This window comes from Megascapheus bottae, chromosome 8 (assembly GCF_031878675.1).
Source record: "Megascapheus bottae isolate mThoBot1 chromosome 8, mThoBot2.hap1, whole genome shotgun sequence".
In the NCBI taxonomy this organism is placed as follows: domain Eukaryota; kingdom Metazoa; phylum Chordata; class Mammalia; order Rodentia; family Geomyidae; genus Megascapheus; species Megascapheus bottae.
The window spans coordinates 56427116-56442937 of NC_143516.1; the positions used below are offsets into that span (position 1 = coordinate 56427116).

General features: G+C 38.2%; 1 pseudogene; it reads left to right on the forward strand.

The window, feature by feature from the left end:
* Positions 1-7095: 7095 nt before the first annotated feature.
* On the forward strand, positions 7096-8004 carry LOC150059971 (three-prime repair exonuclease 1-like; annotated as a pseudogene).
* The last annotated feature ends 7818 nt before the right edge of the window (positions 8005-15822 follow it).

The following is a 15822-nucleotide window of genomic DNA, read 5'->3' on the forward strand; positions in this document are numbered from 1 at the left end:
GGAAAATATGAAAACAAACTTTAAAATTATTTGATGGACAATAATTCCAAAGTTCTTTTTTTAAGTTTCTGTTATCAGAAAATCCCTCATTATATTGCCATATATTAGATGGCTACTTATAATAAGGTTACGTTTTGTTTCTAACAAAAGCATTCACCAAAAATGATTTCAGTTTTACTCATGATTAATTTCAATTAAGGTTGAGGTCACTCATGAGACTCCACTTATTTTATCTCTTCAGGGATTCTTTAGGCCTCATCTTCATTTTAATTCACTTTATACAAAGTAGATTTCTGTCCTGAGCTTCCAAATTACTCAAGTCACTTACAGGCACTACAGTTGCTACCTTCCTGTCTCAAACTGAATTGAATACATTGTAACTCTCTGAAATTTCTATCTTTCCATGTTCCTTGTCAAAAATGCCATCTGTCTTACCAAGAAAGTTGGGAATTGCCATATTTCCTCCTGTATCTTAATCACTTCCATGCATCAGTCTCCATGTCCCACTGAATCTACATGCAAATTCACTTTTTCCATCATTACAGCTTCCTCTCCCCTTTGTACGTCATTACTTTCACTACTGTGGACAAATGCAGCAGTCCCTAAATTTTTTTTAGAAGCTCACTCTTTTTTCCATATATTTTTATTGTAATTAATAGAAGGGTTACATTATAGTCACCAGATAGTAGATGTATTAATTCACATACATTGATACCCTTTCTCATATCTTGGTCCCCATTTCCCTTCCCCCCACCCCCACCCTTCATCTTGATTTCCCCTCTTCCCTATCCATTTTCAAATAACCAAATACAGATATATCCAATATATCAGATAACAAAGAGAGATACTATAACAATATGAGATAACCAAGGGACAGCAAAACAGATGAGAGATAACATACTACATTAAGGACAACAATCACTCATTATATGGCTTTTGTTTCTATATCCTAGATTTCCTTTCATTTAGCATCATATTATATGGCCTTATGTATCTAGGTTTTGCTCTATTGCAAATCTCTGCTATGAGAGCCCAATGTTTCTACTGATTAGGACAAATGAGGGAAACCATTGAGCCTATGTTCCTTTGAGTCTGGCTTACTTCACTTAATATGATTTTTTCTAAGTCTTTCCATTTCCTAACAAATCAGCCCCTAAATTTTTATCCCTTGTTTTCCATTTTCACCTGCCACTTTTTTTTTAACATTTCAGCCAGATTAATTCAAAAAAGAAAATCTGGTATTTCTGAGGATTGGACACTGAGTCTAAGCTTGTTCATCAAGCATTCTAATACTTGAGCTATATAGCCCCAGTTTTTTGTTGTTGTTATTATTTTTTTGCTTTTACTTTGCTTTCTATATAGGATCTCATACTTTTGCCCAGGTTGTCCTTGGACCACAGTTCTCTGGCCTCCTCACACATTGTTGGGATTATAAGTATATACCAGCATAATTCACCCCTAACAAGGTAGTTTTAAGAATTTTATACAAACTTATTTCTCATCTCTTTTTTAACATCCTTCAATGTCTGTTCTTTACCTTTGAATAAAGTTATTTTATCAAGTATAGATCTTCCTGGAGTGAAAGGAAGTAAAGAGAGACATGTTTGTTCTCTCCTACACAGGCCTATATTTAACTGATGTGTTTGTCTGAGTGTCTAGATTCCATGGAGATTAGTGCCATAGAAATAAGTGGAGACAAAACAACATAGGGATAGCACAAGCATGCACAATAGGACATTGGGAGAAAAGAGAGAAAGAGGAGAGACAGAGGGAGTGGAAGAGAGAGAAAGAGGTGAGACTGAGAGAGACCAAAAACAAGAGAAAGAAAGAATGAGTGTGTGAGTGGATGAGAAGCTCAGGGGTGACGACTATGAGAGACAGGCATCTAGGCAGCAGCCTCCATGATAGCCAGCCTCCCTGTGGGTAGCTGCTATGCAGTCCACTGAAGCATTGCTCATTCCTTTGGGAACAATCTACAATCTACCTTGCATCTTCTCAGTCTTCCAGCAGATCATTGGAAACACAGAGAAAGATCCAGAGTATATTCCAAACAACCACAAACTGTGGTGCATGAATGTCAAACTAGGAAGTGCAGTTTCTTTCTCAAAAGCAAAGTATAAAAACATGAAGAATGGAAGAACAAAGAAATACAGCTAACACATGATTAATTTATTCTTAAATTGTCCAAGTTCCAAAATATTCTCTAAGTGTTCATGGTTAGACTTTGAGAAAACCATATTAACTTCCTTTGAGTCTGACTTACTTCACTTAAAATGATTTTTTCTAAGTCTTTCCATTTCCTTACAAATGGGGTGATGTTGTTCTTTCTGACAGCAACATAGAATTCCATTGTGTATAAATACCACATCTTGTTGATCCACTCATCAACTGAGGGACATCTGGGTTGGTTCCATATCTTTGCTATGGTAAATAGGGGAGAACATATTTTTTTTCCTCCCAATTAACTTCTATTACAGAAGCAGATTTAGCTCTCTCTATATTCTTATATCATAAAGACAGTCTGGAATAAGATATGTTAATTGTTTGCCAATTTCCTCATCTCCTGATGAATCTTTAAAAGAATGAAAATGTTTTAAGAAGCTAGAAAAAACCAGTTCTAAAATTTGAATCAGCATAATATATGAATGTCTAATTAAAACTACAATCATTAGGAGACTCAATGCAATGCATATTATAATTCAGATTAAAATCCTATATTTCCCAAATATAATTGTTTCAGTTTTCAAGTCATTATATACAAGCACTATATAAATTATCACATATCATCATTCTGTTTGATGCATTCAACAAACAAGTATCTGACAGAGACTCGGAGCTGAGTGAGATTGAATAGTTCATGGGTTGGGGTTAGACTTTCCATGCCATCAGTCCAACTCCAGAACTTTTAAACATTATACCATACTCTTTTCTGCTGAAGTATTTTATGCCAGGGAAAAATGATATAAAGTTAGTGCTGATCTGTTATATGGCTTATGCATCTTAACTTATAGGAATACTAATGTTTTTGAAATTTTAAAATATAACTGTGGGAGAGTGGAGGACAGCAGTTGGCTAAGGAATACCTATACAGAACCACATGAAAGCATATTTCTAGAGCATAGCCTCTCTAGCACAATACTAAAAATTTGTTAGTACCTGTTTTTGTTGTTGTTGTTGTTGTTATTTTGTTATTTATTTTCTCTACTGGTCCTGAGGCTTGAACTCAGAGCTTTGGCACTATTCCTGAGCTTTGTTGCTCAAGACTAATGCTCTATAATTTAAGCCACAGCTCTACTTTTAGCCTTTTTCATAGATTGAAAATAAGTTTCACAGACTTTCTTGACCATGCTGGCTTCAAACCACAGTTCTTAAGTTTCAACCTCCTGAGTAACTGGGATTACAGGTATGAGCCACCAGCACCCAGTAGTTCTGGCACCATTTTTTATAATTTTACTACATTTCTTCACTTTCTAAAAATAGAACATTTGTATAGCACAGCTTCATCACATCCATTACCCATTCTCTAACTAAATGCTCTGCCATTGTGATGCTTAGATGAGTATGATTTGAACTGTCATAGGATGAAAGTGTTCACAAGTCATGCTGTACCCTTTCCATGAGCAACAACCTTGAGCTTACAGTTCTTAGACAGACCTTCCTTGTACTTTGCATCAGGGAGTTAACCTGCCAAATCATAACAGCTGACTAGCTTTTCTTGGCCTTATCTACAATATAGCCAGCTATTTACAAAACCAAGCAATGAGATCTTTTGCTGGCTAACACTATGGTATCTCTTTAAAAGTACAAACTAGTCTGATGTTAAATATTTCTTATGCCTACTATACAAAAATACTTTTCACAGAAATTATGATAGTTGTGATAATTTGTTGAATAGTTTTCATGCGTTCTGTGCAATGTACTTAACAAATATCTTCAAATCTCAGAGGAGTCATGAAAAGAAAGCAATATTATACTCACATTTCTGATCTGAAAATAGATGTTGAGCAGAAAATTACTACAGACTTGGAAAGTAAGGATTGGAAGCCTGTTCTGCCTGATTCTAAAGTCTACTTGTTTCCACTTTGGAAGGGAAAAGAGGACAAGAGGAGGGATTGGAATGAGAAGAGAGAAAGAAAATCTAAACTCTTTAGAGTTTAGACTCCTTCAGGATTCCATGTCTGACGTGCATTATAATAGCCCTTGTATAAAGTAAAGCAGTATAATTTTTGAATCTAAGTCAATCAAATTATCGGCATGCCATGCAAAACATTGTGCAGATGTGCCCATAATACAAAGAAAGAAACATGTAGGCAGATGTTTTCCAAAAGGCAAATAAGGGTAAGCAGAGTATTGAAGATATTTATTTTCCTGATTGCTGTCTTTGTTATTTTGCTTCATTGTCCCTCACGCTGCCCGTTCTAAAAATACCAAGAAGTATGAGGGAAAATCAATTCCAGGCCCAATTATTTTCTGAAAAGATATTTTAAAAATGAAAATCAAAGACATAAGAATTTCTGAAAAGTTCTGTTATCCCCCAAAGTCTTCACATTTACCTAACAATGTATATTTGTGACACTTACTCCTATCACCTTCAGTACACCAATCATTAAATCCAAAGAACAATAGAGAAAATGTCACTAGATATTTTCCCATCGGGGAAATAAATAACTTTTAGGGAAATAGATGTGTTTCAATTTAGGTGCGTGATTGGGTTGAAGATAAGGCTTTTCTGTCCCTGAGGAATACCTGATCTCTCTGAAGTCATCTGTGTTGTCTGCCCTTAAATTTACTTTTTGTTGACTTTGTATATTAAAAGACATAGATATCACAGAATCCTTTTCTGAGGTATGGAGGGGACAAGTCATGGGGCTTGAACTCAGGGCCTGGGCACTGCCCTGAGCTCTTTTTGCTCAATGTTAGTGCTCTGCCATTTTGAACCACGGGCTACTTCTGGTTTTCTGGTGGTTAATTGGATATAAGTGTCTCATAGACTTTCCTGACTGAGTTGACTTTAAACTGTGATCCACACATGTCAGCCGCCTAAGTAGCTAGGGTTACAGAAATGAGCCACTGGTGCCCAGCACATCAATGAATCTTTACCAGCTATTTACATGGCTGGATTCCTGCATGGGTTCTATAGTCTGATCCATTGTTACTGGAAGCTATTTAGAGACTAAACCTGGGGCTACCCATCACACTGATGCCAAAACACTTTCAGATCTTCTTTTAATTTTAGGATCTCAAAAACTAAGTTTCTTAAAACATATCTTCTACATTTTGATGCCTTTCACAGACCTTGATTTCATGTGGGTAGAGCTGAACTTAATTGAGAGGTTATGAAGGTGATATGGAGAACGGAAGGCAGGAATAGGTAGAAGAAGGAAAGGAGGGAGGGTGGATGAGAGAGGAGAAAAGAGGGGAACAGACAATTTATAAATAACAGAAGGCAGAATTTTGGAAATCTTAAGTGTCTCATATTCAAGTTTTCATGTAGCCTTTTGTATAAATTCTTAATCAGCTTTCCAACACTATAATAAAAATGCCTAAAATCATTAACTTACAAAGATAAACAAAAGAGTTACTTGAAATTCTAGTCCCTGAGCAGGTAACATTGTAGTCCATGCCTGGAGTGGTTACCTAGTTCCTTAAATTCTACAACATCAAGAAGCCATAGGTTTCCAAAATGGGAAAATAGTTGACAGCTATGGTAAAAATGTACAAAACTTTAGATGAACCTAAAGAGAATTGTCCATTTTCTACTAATTTCAGATTTTGTAACTGACCTTAATGCCTTGAAACTTTCATTTCCCTCTAGAATTTCATCCTTATCTACTACTATAATCTTTCTTTTATCTTATAATTCACTATACAGAACATAGTCCCTAGTAATTTTTAAAAAATGAAATAGGCCATTTGTCATGGGAAATTACACTTTAAAAATATTAAACCCACATACTTTGTTTCTTAAATCTTCTTGTCTTCTACCCTCTGAGGCCAAACTTGTAAGTCCCAGTGAAAACCACATGCTTAGGGTATAGTTCGGATGTTCAAGGTTTTCCAAAGTTTTATATGGTAAAGCCTTGATCCCCAAGGTGGTACTTTTAGAAGATAAGGAACCTTTAGTGGTGGAGTGGGAGTAGAACCTATTAAAATGTCCTTGGGACTTTGGGGTGTACTCTCAAAGGTATTGGGATACCATGGCCTCTTTAGTCTTTTTTTTTCTTCCTGGACAGACAGTCAACTGCTTGTTTAGCCACATAATCCCATGACTGATATCTAGCACTGACACCAGAGTGCAAACAAGAATGGGTTCAGGACCACACTGAACCCCTGTACCTATTTAGGAGTCTGTGATCTGAGAGTCATAGTTCAAAGCCATCCTGAGCAGGAAAGTCCATGAGATTCTTATCTCCAATGAACTACCAATAAAATAAAAGTAAAGCTGTGGCTAAAGTGATAGAGCACCAGCCTTGATCAGGAAAGCTAAGAGACAGCACCCAGACTCCGAGTTTATACCTCAGTACTGGCACACATACATATCAGTCATACCACATACACACATATGTATACACATAGAGCAGTGGGTCTATCTGATCATGGACAAGAATCTCAAATGAGTCTTTTGTCTTTTTAAATATTCTAGGCATCTTATTACACTAATAGAAAGCTAATTAACAACTTAGATAACATGTAAGATATATATATAACTCATATAGAATATATAACATGTATAGAAAGTTTCCTAAATTCCTTTTGCTGTTCAATGACTATGTCTTGATAGCTCTGATAACTGAGTCATTGGCCCTAAGCACCTTATGCTTTTCTCCTATACAAGTAAAACATGATGATATTAAGAAATAGGAGAAGTCTGGCCCCACCAGTCCATGAGTACTATAGCAAGAAGAGAGGCAGAGGAGGAAATAGGGGGCGGGGAGAGGGACGTTATAGATGTTTCATCAGCACACTTGGAACATCTGCCTAGAAATGAAAGGAGAAATGTAAGATTCATTTTTAAAAAGTTCTGAAACTGCATTCCAGGGAACCAACGAGGAGTGTTGGCTCCACTCATTGCTCTCCGGCCTGCTTGGGCTTATCATGGACTTGCAGGCCTCCCCCTCTGGCTCTGTGCAGAGCCTCATCTTCTTAGACCTAGAACCTACTGGTCTACCCTTTTCCCAGCCCAAGATCACAGACCTGTGCCTACCGGCTGGCAACACATGGACCTTGGAAAGCACCTCTACTTGCAGGGGTCAGCCACCGCCAGTTCCTCACATAGTGGACAAGCTCTCTGCTGCGTGTGGCTCCGGGAAAGGCCTGTAACCCAATTACCAGTGAGATCACCGGCCTGACCACAGTTGATCTCACAGCACACGGATGACAACGGTTCGATGTCAACCTGAGTGGTTTGCTCCTAGCCTTCCTGAGGCGCCAACCACAGCCCTAGTGCCTTGTAGCTCACAATGGTGATCGCTACGACTTTCCTCTACTCCACACACTGCTGGCTAGGCTTGGTCTGGCTGGTGTTCTGACTTCCTGCCTTCTGTGTAGATAGCAAGATTGCCATGAAAGCCTTGGAACAAGCTAGCAATCCATCAGAGCATGGCCTAAGGAAGAGCTACAGCCTGGGTAGTATCTACACCCATCTGTATGGACAGGCCTAGACAGACTCACATACAGCAGAGGGTGATGTGCTAACCCTGCTTAATATCTGCCAGTGGAAACCCCGGGCCCTACTGTAGTGGGTGCTAGACCCTTTAGTACCATCAAGCCCATATATGAGGTGCCAGCCTTTAGTGGGACCCACCTAAGCCACTCTGATAAACTACCCACTGTGCCATTGATTACAACTGGAAACACCAGCCCAATCAGGAGAAAGAAATCCAAGGTTCCTCCATCAATCAGGCAATTGAAGAGGGACTACTGGTTGCCCTGGACCTGCTGGTCTTTCTGACTGTGGTGGTAGCCACATTGTATGGGCTCTCCTGAGCCTCACCACAGCAATAGGCTGAGAAGAAAAATCTAATAAAAGATTCTCAAAACAGCAAAAACAAAAAAAGTTCTGAAACCAAAATGCTTTGTTTTAATGCATGCTTGTACTTATGAAGATCTTTGTCTCACATATTTTCCTTGTCCAGCCTTCTATCATCTCCCTATTCTAATGATGAGTGCAGGGAAGAGAAAATTGCCCACTGTGGGAAACTGCTGCTTTAGACCCCTCTCAAGCCAACAGAAAGATAAGACAAGACATAACATAGTTGGACACGTCAATCAAAGGGCAATCAGGATAAGCAGCAGCCAGGAAAACAAGGAATACCACCATGGTGTCAGAACACCTGACAAGGACCCTGAGTGGGTTTGAGGACCTGTCTTACCAGCTGAGGATCATTGCTCTAAGCTCTGCTGTCAACCTCACACAGCTTGGCTCTGACAGCTTCAACTGTCCTTTTCTTAGAGTGAGTCCTTCCTCTCCCATTTGTAATAATATAAGCCTTTTATCAGTTTACCAAGGCAGGTATGTTATTTCTAAAGTTTTGGTAGCCATCTCTTTGAAATGTCAACATTGATGGAAGCAATAACCCTGGTTCTGTGGAAGGGCAGATTCCTAGCCTGAGATGGTACCTTGTTCTCTAGAAGATCTTCCTGTCATAAAAATATAAGAACAAGATGATTGGGAGGGGGTGGGGAGAGGGAATGTAGGAGAAAATCATGGGAAGGGGTATCAATGTTCAAGAAGTAATGTACCCACTCCCTGACTGATGTAATTGTAACTCCTTATATATTACCTCAACAATAATATATGTATATAAACATAAGAATGTTTCATTTCTGTTGAGTTAATCCAATTGCTAATCATAAATGACCAATACTCTTTCTCTCATTCTTAGAAAACTTCCCACTTGTCATGTTCTGACCAACATGCATAATCCTAATGGCTTGGGAGACTGAGAACAGGGGATTGTAGTTTGAGGCCAGCTAGGCAGAAAAAGTTGACAAGGTATCTTCTTTGACTAAAGCTAGATGGAATAGACCACATCTGTCATCTCAGCTACAGTGAAGTGAAAAATAAAAGAATTATGGGTCAAGTATACACTTGGGCAGGATGATCAAAAGTAGTCAGTGCAATAAAGGATGGAGGTGTGGCTCAGCAGTAGAGTGCTTGCCTAGCAAATAAGAAATACTGAATTCAAATCCCAGTACTCCCCCCTCCAAAAAAAGCCCATTCCTCGATTCAGTGGAATTGGCTTCAGACTGAATTCCATTCTCTCCCCTATTGAAATCATCTTGAATAAAATTTAAGTTTACTTAGGTAATTTTAGTTTTGACAGTAGATATAATTGAAAATAATATCGACAACATAAGAGCATTTTCCCTCTTAAGAATATTGTGATAAGCCGGATGTGATGGCTCACACCTGTAATCTTAGCTACTCAGGAGGCTGAGATCTGAGGATCAAGGTTCAAAGCCAGCCGGGGCACAAAAGGACCTGAGAATCTTATCTCCAATAAACCTCTAGAAAACGAAAAGTGGGGCTTAGCTCAAGAGTAGAGTGGTAGACTTGAGCTGAAGATCTCAGGGACAGCATCAGGTCTAGGTCAAGCCCCATGACCCACCAAAAAAAAAAAGAAAAACAAAAAAATATTGTGGTAGCCCAAAGAAACATTTAAGTTTATTGTATCATATTAAATTAATTATATTAGAATAAAATTTCTCATTGTTGTTTGGTTGTTTTTATGTGGTGACTTATACGAGAAACTGGTGAACAACTAGGCAGTTTATAAGAAAAAAAATAAACATTTTCTCAAATTTCTGATCCTTGGATTTCTTTTCACTAGTCCTGGGGACTGAACTCAGGACCTGAGTCCTTGGGCTTTCCTCAAGGTTACTGCTCTACCACTTGAGCCAGAGCACCAGTTCTGACTTTTCTATGTATGTGGTAGCGAAGAATCGAACCCGGATCTTCATGCATGCTAGGCAAACACTCTACCACTAAGCCAAACTAACTTCCAGCCCCTCACCACTTTATATTTATACCATAAGAAATTCTCGTCATTGTTCCCCTAACATTAGTTTTTCTGATTATTGAAAGTATTTGTAATGTGAGAATCATATTCTTTGTACCCTTAGCCCACCCACCTCATAAAATAGACAATCAAATATTTGATGAATCCATCTAAGTTGAAACTTGAGTGTATTTAGCAATGTACTATATGCTGAGTCAGTCAAGGATAGTGATTTATTACCAGTGCTTACTTTAATATACTTACAAATTAATTGAGAAGAAAGGACATACATAACAATAGGTGAGTTATAAAATCAAGGTGCTAATTGGTTGTAGAATTTAGAAAACAAAGTATTTTGGAGGTTAAGAGAATCAATTTGGACATGAAAGAGAAACATGGAACTTGGACAGGGAATTTTTTTATTTATGTTTTAAAACTATTTGTGTATACAAAAGTAGGTGATGAATCCAACACTTTTAAATAACCCATGAAGCCAATACTTATGTTAAAAAACTCTTGATACTTCTACCATTAGTTTTGCCCTTCTCCTTTGAAATAGATCTCGATGAATGGGCAGCATATACAAGCAACCTTATATGGGCCCATATGATATGTTACTGCTAGTTCTTTGACTCTGTGACTTTCCTCTCTTGTCCTCACTGTCTTTGTTCCAATTCTCTTTCTCTATATCCAATACATTCAAATACTCTTGCTTCATGGACTTTTTCTCCAGAAGTTTCTGCCTTTTCTCTTCTTGCCTAAGACATTCACACATTTGGCGTCTATCTGACTGTCTATTCTAATAATTCTTCTCAGAGTGACCTTTATAAGTGATATGTAAAATAGCATCCTCTATCCTTCTTTGTCAACTTAGCCTGATTTCTAATTCCTATAATACTTACCAATAGCAGATTTATATTAAAAGACATTTTTGTGATAATACAGGGACTTGGATTTAGGGTCATGTGCTTATGAGGTAGGTTTACTACAACTTGAGTCATGATCCCAGCTCTTAGTTTATATTCTATAGTATTTCTTTTTCCATTTACAATCTGGCCTCCTCAATGGGATGTAGTATCTCCCCAGTTAGCATTCCATAGAGGTTCATACTGTTGACCAGTATAGAGCAAGTACTTAGCAGAGAGCTTTTTTAGTGGATGAATAAAAGACTACATGTCATACCTCTTGCTCATAAATTTCCGCTGCTTCTCATTTGAGAGCAGAAATGAGATCTGGTGCCCTGCAGGCTAACTTCTAGCAATGTGTTGTCTTATATGCACATTTTCAAAGCATAAATTAGTTATTAACATTTGTAAATATGAAGACTTCACATGCAAACAAGAGTTTTGACTTCTTTAAAGTCTTGGAAGATTTTCTCCAGCTGGATCCATTAACCTCACATAGCATCCATGAGAACTTGGTAACAACCTCTATTCACACAGGGCAGAGCTCCCTCACTCTCCCCAGCCCAGCTTCTGATAGGTCTAGCCCCAAAAAAGTGGACATCTACTGAATTTCTTTTCTAATTGAGTATCGCCATTAGGTAAGGAGATAACATACACTTTATCTGTTAATTCCAATATTTCCTTGCAGCACAGAAAAGAACAATTTCTTGTTCCACCTCCAGTAACCATTCCACTGGCCCTCAATTCAGTGACCTGAGGTGGGTTTCATGAAAATTAATTACCTACCCAGTACCATCTCTGGAGAGGTACCTCATTAATTTACCATCAGTTTGAGACCAATATTTTAGGTGAGCTCTTTTCAGTTCCTCTCTTCCACCATGTGGGGAAATACAACTCAGCCTTAGGTTTTATATCAAAGTAAAATAAATTGTTAGAGGAAGAATTCAACTTGAAAATGGTAATTCATTCCAGATGAAATGTTTCAGCAGAAGTCATTATCTTCTCAAGAAATTAAAGCAAAAGGCAGTCAGAATGACAAATGAAATCTTTTCACTAGTAATCATAAATGAATAAATAAATCTAACCCATAGAACAACAAGATTCTTTGATCATTCTAGCAATGTGGAAACATCTGTAATCAAAATAAGAGCACTTCTTGCCAGTTAAAGAAAGATGCAGAAACTTAAGTCATGCTGGGGATGGTAATGAGCATGTAGCTTATCGTTCCCACAAAAGTGAAGGCTTGTTACAAGTACAGAAAGAATGAGAGATAAACGGAAAGAGAACAGTGAAGAGAGATACAAACAGAGACACATCTATGTCTTCTTCTCAAACAAGTGTTCTACAGACATCTTAAAATTTGGGGTGAGATTTAGGACTGTGTGACAATTACCAGAAAAACAAGCAACAATAAGGATAGTCAGTAGATATAGGGGCAAACCTCATCCTACCTGAGTTCCAGCCTGAGGCCTAAAAATAAGAGTTCTCAATATTTGTACTATCTCAGGGTAATGCAGGTTTGCTATCTTCTGTCTTCATAGAAGAAGAGACAGAACAAGGCAGGGAAACCAGTGAAAGGCTAAAACCATTGGGCTGGCATTTCAGCCTATTCAAGGATGCCTTAACCATTACAACTCAGGTGTCACTCTGTCTCTGATAATACAGCTTGTTTTGGCTTATACGTCAGCAAAACCATAGCCCTCTAATGAAGAGGCATTGTCCATGCAGTGGCCAGAGCTTCAGGCCTCCCCAAAATCTAGTTTCACATTTTTGTCCCTTACACTCACCTAACAACAAGAACAGATTTTATCCCCTTGTATGCTCTTTCTGTGTTCTCTCAATTGGTTCAGAACTCAAGAGAGAAATGCTATTAATTAGACCTCCAAACTCCCCAAAGAAAAACTAAATCACCACTTCCCTCCTTTTGCAATACTGACAATTTTCTCCTTTCCTGAGACTATCTCCAATATTATATTTTCCCTTGAAAACTCTAACAAATGTAATAACACACAAGTTCTCATCTATTCAGCCCATGGCAAGCCCATGCTAAGATGTTCTTGCTCTAGAGCATCCATGGATCAGCTGCAAAGGTGCATGCATCTCTTAAATGCAAGAGCAATTGTAATTTGTTATAGAGTACGGGAAAAAAGCTTTTCATTCAATTCCAAAAAATTCTGGCATAAAAATATTCTAAAGGAACACAGCTGGTGTTGAGGAGGACTGTCCAAAGATTATGTTGTCTCAGGTATGTGTAGAAGAATGTTCAGGATTTTAGAAAATGATAATCTTTAAATAGTTTCACAAAGGGTTTCAATTCATCATGTCTGTTTACGAGTACAATGTCTGTTCAGTGTCACCCCTTCTGTGATTTCCTGCCAGATGTTCAGGATGTGAGGTGGGAGATGGCTTGTGAACAGGAGAGGTATTCTATGAATAGAGAATTCTGGTGAGCAGGGCAAGAGCAGGAAGAATTCAGTTTGAGAGGAATGATATGTGCAAAGACGAGGGGACAACATGTGATATGAGAGGGTGAGCTGGACCTAGAGGGTCCAGGATCCTCATTTTAACCATGTGAAACCATTTAAACTTTGTCTTTTGTTCAGAGGATGCTTTAAAGAAGTATATGCATCTGTTGTTATTAGTTTTCTTGATCCTGGCCATCTTAACTGGAGTGAGGTAGAATCTTAGAGTTGTTTTGATTTGCATTTCTTTTATGACCAGAGATGTGGAGCATTTCTTCATGTGTCTATAGGCCATTTTTGTTTCTTCGTCAGAGAAGACTCTCTTTAAGTCTTTGGCCCATCTTTTAATGGGATGGTTGTTACTTTAGAGATTAGTTTTGGATCGATTCAATTTTTTAAGCTGTTGATATATTTTAGATATGAGGCCTTTGTCTGTTGTATGGTTGGTGAAGATCTTCTCCCACTCTGTGGGCTTCTTAATTAGTTTACTAGCTATGTCCTTTGCCATACAAAAGCTCTGCAGTTTAATGCAGTCCCACTTATCCACCCTTTTTCTGATTTGTTGTGATTCTTGGTCCTTATTAAGAAAGTTTCGACCTGTGCCAAGGAGTTCTAGTGTATCTCCTATTCCTTCTTGTAAAGTTTTTGCTGGAGGGGATGTGCCCAGGAGGCCACATCTACACTACTACACTGTTGGTGGGAGTGCAAACTCGTTCAACCACTATGGAAAGCAGTATGGAAGTTCCTCAAAAGACTAAACATAGAGCTCCCCTATGACCCAGCAATTCCACTACTTGGCATTTACCCAATCATCCAGAAACAAAGACATACTAAATCCACCAGCACAACAATGTTCATTGCAGCACTATTTACCATAGCAAAGGTATGGAACCAACCTAGATGTCCCTCAGTTGATGAGTGGATCAACAAGATGTGGTATTTGTACACAATGGAATTCTATGCTGCTGTCAGAAAGAATGACATTGCCCATTTGTTAGGAAATGGAAAGACTTAGAAAAGATCATATTAAGTGAAGTAAGTCAGACTCAAAGGAACATAGGCTCAATGGTTTCCCTCATTCGTCATAATCAGTAGAAACCTTGGGCTCTCCTAGCAGAGATTTGCAATAGAGTAAAACCTTGATACAAAAGGCCATATAGGGGCTGGGAGTTTGGCCTAGTGGTAGAATGCTTGCCTAGCATGCACAAATACCCAGGTTCAATTCCTTGGTACCACATACTTAGAAAAAGCCAGAAGTGGTGCTGAGGCTCAAGTGGTAGAGTTCTAGCCTTGAGAAAAATCCAAGGATAGTGCTCAGGCCCTGAGCTTAATCCCAAGAGTGGCAAAATAAAAGGCCATATAGTAGGACGCTAAATGAAAGGATCTCTAGGATATAGAAACATAAGCCATATAATGAATGATTGTTGTTCTTAAGGTACTATGTTATCTCTCATCTCTTTTGCTGTCCCTTGGTTATCTCATATTGTTATAGTATCTCACTTTGTTACCTGATATATTGGATATATTTGTATTTGGTTATTTGAAATTGGATAGGGAACAGGGGAAAACAAGATGAGGGGTGAGGGTGGGGGGGGAGGGAAATGGGGACCAAGACATGTGAAAGTGTATCAATGTATGGGAATTAATGCACCATCTATCTGGCAAATATCATGTAACCCTTCTATTAATTACAATAAAAAATATATGAAAAAAAGAAGTATATGCAATACAGTGACCTGATCAGACTTGAACCTAAGTGCAAAGCAGAAAATCGATTCAAAGAGAAACCACTTTGTACAAATACTTAAGGATGATTAGAAGAAGAAAGGGATTGAGAATGTATTCAGGCCAACAAAACTGATTGCAACAAGGCCAATTTGTCTCCAAATGGCATTGCAAATGGCTGGGGTTCCAAAAGATGAGTATGAAATTTCCTTCCTCTATATGTCTCTGTTGATAATTTATCTTCCAAAAATGGTAATAAAAATCTCTTGAGTAGAGCCGTATCTACCATGCTAGGCCTGGGCAAGGAGTTTACATACATTATTGTCAATTTTTAACACAACCGTGCAAAGCAGCATTATCCCCACCTAATTGATGAGGAAATTAAAGTGGGTGAATGTTTAATCTCTTCAGGTCACATCTCTCCAAGAGAGTGATAGAGCCAGGATTTAAATAAATCCTGCAGTATTTTGAAGCCTGCATACATTCTAAGCCACCACACTGTCTCTCACTGACAATTCATTGGTGTGGACTGCCTGGCATTGGAATATAAAATGAATAAAGGCAGTTCCAGTCTGGTTTGGCCTGGTTCATTCCAGGTATTTTTGTATTTGTTAAACATAAATTCTTTACGTTATTTCCCACACAATGGACTTCTAAATGCTCCTCAAGGAGGACACTGTGATGTCCCATGAACAGGTCTATAATTACTTTTTATCTATATTTTACTTG